The 13,306-nt window shown below is 44.7% G+C and overlaps 1 protein-coding gene across 2 annotated transcripts in view; it reads left to right on the top strand.

Annotated features, from left to right (window-relative positions):
- Window positions 1–13,306, top strand: part of LOC115150767 (prickle-like protein 2) — a 111,499-nt gene that overhangs the window by 47,187 nt on the left and 51,006 nt on the right. The window contains exon 1 of one of the 2 annotated variants that reach the window (XM_029694429.1): window positions 7,351–7,620. The exons of the other annotated variant lie outside the window; for it this stretch is intronic. The gene's annotated coding sequence lies outside the window, so the exon portion shown is untranslated. Of the gene's footprint in view, window positions 1–7,350; window positions 7,621–13,306 lie in introns of those variants that run through there. 2 annotated transcript variants of the gene reach the window in all.

Here is a 13,306-nt window from a genome sequence, read left to right as displayed (position 1 = left end):
TTTCATTAATTTGATGACTTATTTATTTAATCCACTAACTATGTTTAATTGTTACCCAAATTAAATTACTCATGTAACAACTAACTCATTAGGAATTTGGGGCACCACGGAAGAGGTTGTTTAAAGAGTTACAATCTCACAAATTAAACTCAAAGGTATACAGTGAGGGGGAAAAAGTATTTGATCCCCTGCTGATTTTGTACATAAGCCCACTGACAAAGAAATGATCAGTCTATAATTTTAATGGTAGGTTTATTTGAACAGTGAGAGACAGAATAACAACAAAAAAATCCAGAAAAATGTTATAAAATGATTTGCATTTTAATGAGGGAAATAAGTATTTGACCCCTCTGCAAAACATGACTTAGTACTTGGTGGCAAAACCCTTGTTGGCAATCACAGAGGTCAGACGTTTCTTGTAGTTGGCCACCAGGTTTGCACATATCCCACTCCTCTTTGCAGATCTTCTCCAAGTCATTAAGGTTTCGAGGCTGACGTTTGGCAACTCGAACCTTCAGCTCCCTCCACAGATGTTCTATGGGTCATTGGCCGTGTGTTTTGGGTCATTGTCATGCTGGAATACCCATCCACGACCCATTTTCAATGCCCTGGCTGTGGGAAGGAGGTTCTCATCCAAGATTTGACGGTACATGGCCCCGTCCATTGTCCCTTTGATGCGGTGAAGTTGTCCTGTCCCCTTAGCAGAAAAACACCCCCAAAGCATAATGTTTCCACCTCCATGTTTGACGGTGGGGATGGTGTTCTTAGGGTCATAGGCAGCATTCCTCCTCCTCCAAACACGGTGAGTTGTGTTGATGCCAAAGAGCTCCATTTTGGTCTCATCTGACCACAACACTTTCCCCAGTTGTTCTCTGAATCATTCAGATGTTAATTGGCAAACTTCAGACGGGCATGTATATGTGGTTTCTTGAGCAGGGGGACCTTGCGGGTGCTGCAGGATTTCAGTCCTTCACGGCGTAGAGTGTTACCAATTGTTTTCTTGGCGACTATGGTCCCAGGTGCCTTGAGATCATTGACAAGATCCTCCCGTGTAGTTCTGGGCTGATTCCTCACCATTCTCATGATCATTGCAACTCCACGAGGTGTGATCTTGCATGGAGCCCCAGGCCGAGGGAGATTGACAGTTCTTTTGTGCTTCTTCCATTTGAAAATAATCGCACCAACTGTTGTCACCTTCTCACCAAGCTGCTTGGCGATGGTCTTGTAGCCCATTCCAGACTTGCGTTTTTCTGGATTTTTTTGTTGTTATTCTGTCTCTCACTGTTCAAATAAACCTACCATTAAAATTATAGACTGATCATTTCTTTGTCAGTGGGCAAATGTACAAAATCAGCAGGGGATCAAATACTTTTTTCCCTCACTGTGTATCTATTACATCGATAAACAGTCACTCTTATCATATTGTCATTCTGAACAGTCGAAACCTCATGCATCTGTAAAAACCCCAGCCTTACTCATGATTCAGCCCTACACAAATTGGTTTAATTATTTATTTACTAGCTAACTAAATACTAACACAGAATAAACATACACCCTTTACATGAGACACATGTCCCTAGTGGACTGACTAAAATATGATGGATTGTTACAACGAATGAAGAGGGGAGAGAGAGATGTTCACTCTGGAAGATAGCTAGCCAGCCGTGTCGACGGTTCCCATTGGTGATGATAGTCGGAGAATACGGGGATTTGAGAGTAGGATGGGATGTTTTGAAGAGTAGTAGGATGGTCCTTCTTAGATTCGCTTTCCTCAATATTTGACTCAAGACAGCTTATCAGCTGTCTCAGTGATTGTCTGGGAGGTAAGCTTCTCGCCTACACCTCGTTGATTATTCAGGATTTGGACCACAATGGACACGGGCTGCAGCTTGCCATCTCTCTGGTCTAAAGGAAGGTGAGTTTATTTCTTCACCTCGTGTGTTGAGGTTCAAAGTTCCAACCATTTTAAGCATGTAGCTACCGCTTCACATTTCCTGGTCTAATGTTAATTTCGTTGGCAATGGTTTTTATGCACTCTCGTCAAAAGGGGATTGTTCCGTCAGTCTGACACGCTCTCCGACCTCACTCGGGGCATGGCTACTTACTTATACACAGGTTATAGGAGATGCAGTTGAAGTCGAAGTTTACATACACCTTAGCCAAATACATTTAAACTCAATTTTTCACAATTCCTGACATTTAAACCTAGTAAAATTGCCCTGTCTTAGGTCAGTTAGGATCACCACTTTATTTTAAGAATGTGAAATGTCAGAATAATAGTAGAGACAATGATCTATTTCAGCTTTTATTTCTTTCATCACATTCCCAGTGGGTTAGAAGTTTACATACACTCAATTAGTATTTGGTAGCATTGCCTTTAAATTGTTTAACTTGGGTAAAATGTTTCGGGTAGCCTTCCACAAGCTTTCCACAATAAGTTGGGTGACTTTTGTCCCATTCCTCCTGTCAGAGCTGGTGTAACTGAGTCAGGTTTGTAGGCCTCCTTGCTCGCACATGCTTTTTCATTTCTGCCCACAAATTTTCTATAGGATTGAGGTCAGGGCTTTGTGATGGCCACTCCAATACCTTGACTTTGTTGTCCTTAAGCCATTTTGCCACAACTTTGGAAGTATGCTTGGGATCATTGTCCATTTGGAAGACCCATTTGCGACCAAGCTTTAACTTCCTGACTGATGTCTTGAGATGTTGCTTCAATATATCCACATAATGTTTCTTCCTCATGATGCCATCTATTTTGTGAAGTGCACCAGTCCCTCCTGCAGCAAAGCACTCCCACAACATGATGCTGCCAACCCCGTGCTTCATGGTTGGATGGTGTTCTTCAGCTTGCAAGCTTCCCCCTTTTTCCTCCAAACATAACATAGTCATAATGGCCAAACAGTTCTATTTTTGTTTCATCTGACCAGAGGACATTTCTCTAAAAAGTACGATCTTTGTCCCCATGTGCAGTTGCAAACCGTAGTCTGGCTTTTTTTTATGGCGGTTTTGGAGCAGTGGCTTCTTCCTTGCTGAGCAGCCTTTCAGGTTATGTCGATTTAGGACTCATTTTACTGTGGATATAGATACTTTTGTACCTGTTTCCTCCAGCATTTTCACACGGTCCTTTGCTGTTGTTCTGGGATTGATTTGCACTTTTCGCACCAAAGTATGTTCATCTCTAGGAGACAGAACGTGTCTCCTTCCTGAGCGGTATGACGGCTGCGTGGTCCCATGGTGTTTATACTTGCGTACTATTGTTTGTACAGATGAACGTGGTACCTTCAGGCGTTTGGAAACTGCTCCCAAGGATGAACCAAACTTGTGGAAGTCTACAATTTCTTTTCTGAGGTCTTGGCTGATTTCTTTGATTTTCCCATGATGTCAAGCAAAGAGGCACTGAGTTTGAAGGTAGGCCTTGAAATACATCCACAGGTACACCTCCAATTGACTCAAATGATGTCAATTAGCCTATCAGAAGCTTCTAAAGCCATGACATCCTTTTCTGGCATTTTCTAAGCTGTTTAAAGGCACAGTCAACTTAGTGTATGTAAACTTCTGACCCACTGGAATTATGATACAGTGAATTATAAGTGAAATAATCTGTCTGTAAACAATTGTTGGAAAAATTACTTGTGTCATGCACGAACCGACTTGCCAAAACTATAGTTTGTGAACAAGAAATTTGTGGTGGTTGAAAAACTAGTTTTAATGACTCCAACCTAAGTGTAAGTAAACTTCCGACTTCAACTGTAGATTCTCTCATACCTCCTAAAATCACATACCTATCTTAACAAAAATATGTGAATAATTTGTCATTATATGCACAACGTAAAGCAGACTGTTTTTGTCCCCTCGCCAATTAGTTGATTTGTATGTCTAAGAGGGTGTGGCTTAAGCTGCATCCCTGTCTCACCCCCCGGCACTGTGGAAAGAAATGTGGGTGTTTTTTTGCCTATTTTAACTGCACATTTGTTGTTTGTGTTTATGGATTTTATAATGTCGTATATTTTTCCCCCAACACCACTTTCCATCAATTTGTATAGCAGGCCGTCATGCCATTTTTTGAAATCAACAAAGCATGAGAAGACTGACTTTGTTTCTCTCTATTTTCTCTCTATTTTCTCTCTATTTTCTCTCTATTTTCTCTCTCTCTCTCTCTCTCTCTCTCTCTCTCTCTCTCTCTCTCTCTCTCTCTCTCTCTCTCTCTCTCTCTCTCTCTCTCTCTCTCTCTCTCTCTGTTTCTCTCTCTCTGTTTCTCTCTATCTGTTGCGCTTTTTCTTTCTGTCACTCTCTATCACCTTGTGTGGATTGCATGAAACTCGTTCCAAAGTTTCAGTGTTGGTTTAACCTTGCTCTCTCCTCATCTGTCATTTTGGATCCCCCCCTCCTTCCTCTCCCAGTATTACCCAGACACAATGGATACCAGAGGGCCTGCCAAAAGGCTTGCTGCCAGGCCAGTGCAGAGATTAGGGGAGTGGTCTCTCTCTCTTTCCCAACTCTTTCTCCTCTTCTTTCTTCACCCCCCCTCTCCTCATATTGGCTGAGGGTCAGCCTGTGGTCTAAGCAAGCCTATCCTCCCATCTGGGGTCTGAAAGTGGAAACCTAGGCATGGCAATGTACCAGTGAGCTGACCGTCAGAGCCCGAGCTGACAAGGTAAAAATCTGTCATTCTGCCCCTGAGCAAGGCAGTTAACCCACTGTTCCCCGGTCGCCGAAGATGTGGATGTCGATTAAGGCAGCCCCCCGCACCTCTCTGATTCAGAGGGATTGGGTTAAATGCAGAAGACACATTTCAGTTGAAGGCATTCAGTTGTACAACTGACTAGGTATCCCCCTTACCCTTTCCATAATAAGCCCAGTGTTATGCCCAGTGTGGATAGCCTGGACCAGAGCTCCCATCCTCAGCTCCACCCTTGTTGTGGTTGGGCTCTGCATCAGGATACCAGTCTCAGACAGGAGTCCTCCTAATACTCTTCTACAGGCTCTGTCTAGACTCATGCTCATTGGCTGAAGCATAGTGGTTCTTTTGATACTATTGAGAAGTACCATGTCAGATTTTTTTTCTTCTCACTAAATCAGGATTCTTTTCTTCCTCACTCTGCCTGTCAACTGTCCCTCTAATGGCTTCAGAGTCAGAGAAGAAAGCAGATTTCCAGCGAGAGACAGATGCAGTGTTTTTGATCGTGATGACTCTATTATGTGTATAAGACAATTTTCTCCGTGACACAATACTTTGTGGAATGGAGAGATTACTTGACAGTCTCTCTTGCTGAGAAGAGAACATTTATTTAGATATTTAGGCAACTAACCATCCTGTACCAGTTCTACATTTCCTGTCATCATTGATGACCTTTGCCAAGTTGCCAATGCAGCATTATGTCTGTTTATTTCAGACTCTTGATTAGTTGCCTGGGAAATTTGATTAACTTTCATTACACTATACCATGCTGTTTATTTTTGAATGTTATAATAAATAGTCATGTCTTTTTTCAAGTCTCCTTATAAGGGAGATGGTTCATGATAGGAGAGAGGAGCAGCTCAGAACTGGTTGTGATAAACACACACTCTCCTTTCATTCAGGTAGTTAGCTTGCCACCTCTGTCACTCTCTGTGTGTGCTGTTGGCCCAGGTTCCCCTCTCTGTGGGACTGTGGGATTGATTGATCACTTCATTTAGTCCTGGGGGGCAGACTAGTTAACCTCTCCGTAGGCTGGGGGGTGGAGGGATGGGGTGGAGTAGGGGAGAGTCACATTGACCAAATCCCAAAGGACCTCTAAACCCTACGCCTTATGCACTCGTGGAGATCTGACAGGATTTGATTGGTATAAGCAATATGGTCAAACTTCCACTTCGCCTATCAGAGGGCATACTTTCCTCTACATGACCACGTACAGTATACACTTCGCCTATCAGAGGGCATACTTTCCTCTACATGACCACGTACAGTATCATCATCACATCTTTAGACTTTTCAGTATTACGTCGGTTAAAACATCAACACATCTTTCAGTGTTTTTCTAAATGTATTCTTTACTAGTGATCTCAACATGTTTTGGGCATTAGCTATTCCTCTGTATCATACATAAATTATTATCCACTTTAGGAGGCCCTCCATAGTAGCAAAAAGTAGCAACATCTGAGACATTCTTCAGGGTGAGTGTGGCTCGTTGCCTGCTACTGGGCTAATGTTAGGAGGGATACGCGTGCCACTGGAGAATGTTTATGGCTGTTCAACATGGCATTGTGCTCTCCGTGTGTGCATGTGTGCGTGTGTGTGATGGTCAGAAAGAGAACACTGGCACTCATTGTCAGGTATAATGATGTGTTGCTCTCCTGGCGTGATTCCTTGTTGTCTTCCACCACAGGAATCCATATGGATTTATGGGAATGAATCAGAGTATCCTGCTGCCTGTGGAACAGTAGTTGTACAGTGTAGAGCGCTGCTGTACAACAGATCATATTCTACCCGCAGCACACTACTGACGGGTCCAGAAACCTCACTCTGGCCCTCTGGTGATAGATGGCTCTGCTCTAACCTGTTCCTCTATTTATGGGTATGTGATTGGCATGGGGAGGGGGAGGGGGGGGGTGACTGAAGAGGGGGCGGTTTGGAGAGAGAAGAGGTTTAGGTTTGGCTCAGAGAAGCCTATGGTGAGTTGAGGCCACACTCCATCTGTATTGATTTATGTCTGTAACTCTCTGCAGGTAAATCAGTGGACAGCTACTAGCTGCACATCACATTGAATCTGGCTCTACAGAAAGTACTATAGCAGATGTTTCCATCCAGTACAGTTCAGGGGGATGTTTGGAAGTCGAGAGAGACTACAGTGAAAGGATGCCGGCAGTCGTGGTACCCTGTTTCTCTACACTGCTTGCTTCTCCAGTGTTTCAGTAGGCGGAGGATAGACTGTAGAAGACTAACATACCACAGTCCAACTTGAAGTTAACCTTCTATTGTTGTCCATTTAGATTTCACATCATGTTCATGATTCCTCTTTTCCCTTGCTCTTCACTTTGGTGCTCTATCTAACCTCCAAGCTAACTGGACACCCTAATGAATCTAATCAGGGTCTAGTTGCTAAGCTGTGATTGGCTTAGAGCTGGTGACTCACACCTTTAGGGGAGATAAGGGGTGTGGTTAGGGGTGTTTAGGGGAGTTCTGGCTACGGAGGCTGCCTGCTCAGCTCTTAAATTGGTGATCAGCCCTTATCACATTCCTCTGGTGGGCAGCTCTCGTGCTCTCTCTCTCTCTCTCTCTTTCTCTCTCTCTCTCTCTCTCTCTCTCACACTCTCTTTCTCTCTCTCTCTCTCACACTCTCTCTCTCTCTCTCTCTCACTCTCACTCTCACTCTCACTCTCACTTCACACATCCACATGGTTGTGCCACCAGCTGCAGTTTAGAGAAGTCTTCAGCTCAGCAACACACTCAATGCTATCATCTCCATGTCAGTCTCTCTCCCTCCTCTCCTGGTCATCTGAGAAAGGAACAGACTTTTTCAATTACAGAGACGTTGAAAGTGTTTTCTTCTGGTTATGGTGCTGCAATGATTATCCTCTAAGAGGCTCTGTTGTTTGACCGTGTGATCCCCAGTCCTTGCTCAGCCAGCCGGAGGGGAAGTGGTGAGTAACTTTTACATATTCATAGCAAACATGCCATTTCACACACAGACTGACTGACAGCCATGGGATCTCCGCCTGGATACAGTCATGTTAGTTTGGTAGCTTCTGTCATGAATTAGGTATTTCAGCGCCTTTTTCTCTCTTTGATTAAATACTTTCAGCTTCAGTGATTGACTGTCTTGTTTCTTTAGGCTAGTTTTGACACAACTTTGTGTTTTTTAAGTTGATTTAGAATATTTACATTCATCTTGATTTCTGTGTCTATAAGCCTTGTCATGACAATTTGTAGGATTCTGCTATCTTGTGTGCTACACTACAGTATGGTAGCTTATGATATTTAGTGATTTAAACATCTTTGGAACCATGTCCTCCCTTTTCTTTTGCACTGCTCTGTGGAGCCTGCCAAGTAGGATGTTGGGAGTGGGTGGCTTCATCTTTAGAGAGAGAGCGATGGGGGATAAAAAGAGGGAGGGAGATAAAGAAAAAAAATGAGGGAAACATTGGGAAGAGCAAAAGAGGGAGAGAGAAATAATAAAAGGAAAGAGACTGAGAGAAGGGAAGAGGCAGTATAGAGGCAGTCTCCTGTCATCTCAGCTGTTGTGAATCAAGTGGACTGACAGCACACATCTCCCTGCATCTCACAGCTGTGCGACATGCCTTCCACTTTATTTTTAACTCCACTTATATTGGGCTACGGCAGGGACAGGGAACAGCCTATTGTCTCTCAGCAATGTGGGCACGGTGTGTGTGTGTGTGTGTGTGTGTGTGTGTGTGTGTGTGTGTGTGTGTGTGTGTGTGTGTGTGTGTGTAGTTGGCTGTGCATATCAGGGGAGTCTAGGCATTTACACCTAAAGCTGTTGGTGTATGTTATGCGTCAAAATTATTGTCAGATATGACAAGTTAAAGTACAGTTTATATCTGAGCGGTACACTGCTGGGTCTGCTGTCTTTATTGACCGTGTGAGTGTGTCTATAAATCTCAAGGTACATTCCACAATAGACGTGCTGCGCGCTCTGTTTATGGCACCCGGGTCTGAGTGGCTGGCCCTGGCCTAGTAGGGAAAAGAATAGGGTTTGACACATAGCAGGTTGTGGCTTCCTGAACACTCCGCTCTCTTTCTGTGCCATAGTTTCTCTATACCTGCACCAAAGCAACTCCATCCCCAAAATGGCCTCTGTGTTGACATTTAGAGCCAGTGGTTAAACCAGGCACAATAAAACAGATCATCTTTGGCGGGAAAATGACATGTATATCAATAGGGATCTTGGAAAATAAATCACATTTTGGGTTCCAACAAGCCATTTAAACCTTTACTATGAGCCACATACTGAAGGCTAGTGCTGACTGTCCCCTGCATCCATCCACACAGACCCAGAAGAAATCGCCTCCTCTCAATACAATACTCTCAGGAGGAGAGGATAAGAGCGAGGGATCTGCTGAGCACAGAGGAGGAGAAAATTAAAGGAGAGAGGGAGAGTGAAAGACAATGGGCTGGATGGATGGGGTGTGTTGAGTGGATCCCCAGGCAGTGAGTGTGCCCATTGATTTAGAGAGTGAGTGGGCGTGTGGTTCGCCCCCATGCTGCTGCCAACCCCATTTCCTCCTCTAACTCTGTTAACCGATCAATGTCCTTCCTGGACACAGCTCGCAACGAGCCACACCAATGGGGAGATTTCATTGCTAATCATATATAATCTCTAACACTGGTTTAATGTTGCCAATCATCCATCTTCAGCTTGTTCTACTGTTGTAGCTCTTCCTGTCCTAGTATAACAACATAACCGCATCATGCCAGTCAACTGTCCACTGACGAGTTTGAACAAGAAAGACATGAGTGACGTTGATATGCAACCAAACCCCTCAGTGAGCTCTATGCAGACTGCCTCGGGTGAAATCACAGCGTAAGCCTACAACTTGTAACTGGTTAGGGATAGGGAAGTGTGGTAACTGGGTAGGGATAGGGAAGTGTGGTAACTGGGTAGGGTTAGGGAAGCGTGGTAACTGGGTAGGGATAGGGAAGCGTGGTAACTGGGTAGGGATAGGGAAGCGTGGTAACTGGGTAGGGATAGGGAAGCGTGGTAACTGGGTAGGGATAGGGAAGCGTGGTAACTGGGTAGGGTTAGGGAAACGTGGTAACTGGGTAGGGATAGGGAAGCGTGGTAACTGGGTAGGGTTAGGGAAGCGTGGTAACTGGGTAGGGTTAGGGAAGCGTGGTAACTGGGTAGGGTTAGGGAAGCGTGGTAACTGGGTAGGGTTAGGGAAGCGTGGTAACTGGGTAGGGTTAGGGAAGCGTGGTAACTGGGTAGGGATAGGGAAGCGTGGTAACTGGGTAGGGTTAGGGAAGCGTGGTAACTGGGTAGGGTTAGGGAAGCGTGGTAACTGGGTAGGGTTAGGGAAGCGTGGTAACTGGGTAGGGTTAGGGAAGCGTGGTAACTGGGTAGGGATAGGGAAGCGTGGTAACTGGGTAGGGATAGGGAAGCGTGGTAACTGGGTAGGGATAGGGAAGCGTGGTAACTGGGTAGGGATAGGGAAGCTTGGTAAGGAAGCGTGGTAACTGGGTAGGTATAGGGAAGCGTGGTAACTGGGTAGGGATAGGGAAGTGTGGTAACTGGGTAGGCAAGCGTGATAACTGGGTAGGGATAGGGAAGCGTGGTTTTGGGACAGTGTAAAGTCCATGGAGAATAAGAGCACCTCCTCCCAGAGGCTAGGAAACACTGTCACCACCGATAAATCCACGATAATCGAGAATTTCAATGAGCATTTCTCTACGGCTGGCCATGCTTTCCTCCTGGCTACCCCAGCCAACAGCTCCGCATCCTCCGTAGCTACTTGCCCAAGCCTTCCCAGCTTATCCTTCACCCAAATCCAGATAGCAGATGTTCTGAAAGAGCTGCAAAACCTGGACCCGTACAAATCAGCTGGGCTAGACAATCTGGACCCTCTCTTTCTAAAACTATCCGCCACCATTGTTGCAACCCCTATTACCAGTCTGTTCAACCTCTTTCGTATCGTCCGAGATTCCTAAAGATTGGAAAGCTGCCGCGGTGGGGTGACACTCTAGACCCAAACTGTTACAAACCTATATCCATCCTGCCCTGCCTTTCTAAAGTCTTTGATAGCCAAGTTAACAAACAGATCACTGACCATTTCGAATCCCACCGTACCTTCTCCACTGTGCAATCTGGGTTCCGAGCTGGTTACGGGTACACCTCAGCCACGCTCAAGGTACTAAACGATGTCATAACCGCCATTAATAAAAGACAGTACTGTGCAGCCATCTTCATCGACCTGGCCAAGGCTTTTGACTCTGTCATTCACCGTATTCTTATCGGCAGACTCAACAGCCTTGGTCTCTCAAATGACTGCCTCGCCTGGTACACCAATTACTTCTCAGATAGAGTTCAGTGTGTCAAATCGGAGGGCCTGTTGTCCGGACCTCTGGCAGTCTCTATGGGGGTACCACAGGGTTAAATTCACGGGCCAACTCTTTTCTCTGTATATATCAACGATGTCGCTCTTGCTGCGGGTGATTCCTTGATCCACCTCTACGCAGACGACACCATTCTGTATACATCTGGTCCTTCTTTGGGCACTGTGTCAACAAACCTCCAAACGAGCTTCAATGCCATACAACACTCCTTCTGTGGCCTCCAACTGCTCTTAAATGCTAGTAAAACTAAATGCATGATCTTCAACCGATCGCTGCCCGCACCCGCCTGCCCGCCAGACTAGCATCACTATACTGGACGGTTCTGACTTAGAATATGTGGACAACTACAAATGCCTAGGTGTCTGGCTAGACTGTAAACTCTCCTTCCAGACTCATATTAAACATCTCCAATCCAAAATTAAATCTAGAAATCCCCAAATCCAACACGGCCTTTGGCCGCCTTTCCTTCCAGTTCTCTGCTGCCAATGACTGGAACAAATTGCAAAAATCACTGAAGTTGGAGACTTATCTCCCTCACTAACTTTTAGCATCAGCTGTCAGACCAGCTTACTGACCGCTGCAGCTGTACACAGCCCATCTGTAAATAGCCCATCAACTACCTACCTCATCTCTATATTGTTTTTACTTACTTTTTTGCTCTTTTGCACACCAGTATTTCTACTTGCACATCATCATCTGCACATCTATCACTCCAGTGTTCATTTTCTAAATTGTAATTACTTCGCTACTATAGCCTATTTATTGCCTTACCTCCTCACGCCATTTTGCACACACTATATATAGACTTTTTCTATTGTATTATTGACTGTAGGTTTGTTTATTACATGTGCAACTCTGTGTTGTTGTTTGTGTGAAACTGCTTTGCTTTATCTTGGCCAGGTCGCAGTTGTAAATGAGAACTTGTTCTCAACTGGCCTACCTGGTTAAATAAAGGCAAAATAAAAAAACAGGGTAAGGAAGCGTGATAACTGGGTAGGGATACTGATGCGTGGTCGCCAACATCAGCATGAACAAGTTTATTCAAGCCACTAGAAATGTTTTTGTTGTTTTTTTCAACAATGGCGTCTGAATGACATTAAGTAGGCTTATATTACACGTCCAACAGATTTGATTAGATTTTCTTTGTGTGGTAAGTCAACAGTATCTTTGTCTCCAATATTTGTCTCAACACTCCCACCACTCATGAGTCTGCCAGAGAACTAAGAGAGCTGGCTCACTAACCAGCCTGCCATCTGATAGGCCAGGGAGGTGATTGCTCTCAGCTCCTGACTGTCAAACACAAGGGCTTCCTTCCCCCACTCGAGAGAGAGAGGGGGTGGGAGAGGGTTAGAGAGGAGAGTGAGGGAGAGATAAATATAAAGAGAGTGTGGGGGAGTATGGGGTGGGAGAGGAAGAGGACGTGAATGAGAGTGACAGAGAGAGGGATGGAAAAAATGTGTAAAATAACAGATGAAATGATGAGGGCATACTGAGGGGAAAGGAGTGGAGGTACAGAATGAAAAGAGGGAGAGAGAGACCCTCTATCTGCCAGCCAAACCACCCCTGTCTGTGTAAAATAACAGATGAAATGATGAGGGCATACTGAGGGGAAAGGAGTGGAGGTACAGAATGAAAAGAGGGAGAAAGAGACCCTCTATCTGCCAGCCAAACCACCCCTGTCTGCTCTTCAACACTCAACACAGTCCCAGTCCCATGTCATCTCTCTGTCATGGATCTAACCAGAACACATTCCTCTGTTCCCTCCACTCTGCCCACAACTCACCATCCTCTCATTTTCATATTGTTTACTCGCTAAACCAGATTATGTTTCATAGAATTAAACACATTATCATAAAATCTGATGGAAATCATGTCAAATCCAAGTAGCTCCAATGACAATACAATAGGGCTTTCTCTGCTGAGGGCTTTCTTATCATATAAAATAGTCATACCAGATTTTTCCCCCTAGAGGAATGTAAATTGGTTGGTTGGCTCAGAACTCAAGACCATCATCCCCTCTATTTCTACCTTGTTGTCTATAAACTTGTATATTTGTGCTGACAGAGCAGAGACACAGAAATTAATTCTGCCAGTGCTGCCTTTTCTACAGAGGATGGTCACATCATTCTATTGTGAGTTATTTGTCTCCTTGATAGACTGCAATACTCACACATATGCAGGCAGGCACACATACGAACAAACACATTCCCTCTCCCTCCTCTCTCTCTCTCTCTGATCTATATTGTAGATAATCAG

This window comes from Salmo trutta, chromosome 16 (genome assembly GCF_901001165.1).
Source record: "Salmo trutta chromosome 16, fSalTru1.1, whole genome shotgun sequence".
Lineage (NCBI taxonomy): Eukaryota > Metazoa > Chordata > Actinopteri > Salmoniformes > Salmonidae > Salmo > Salmo trutta.
This window is presented reverse-complemented; position numbering and strand designations above follow the sequence as displayed.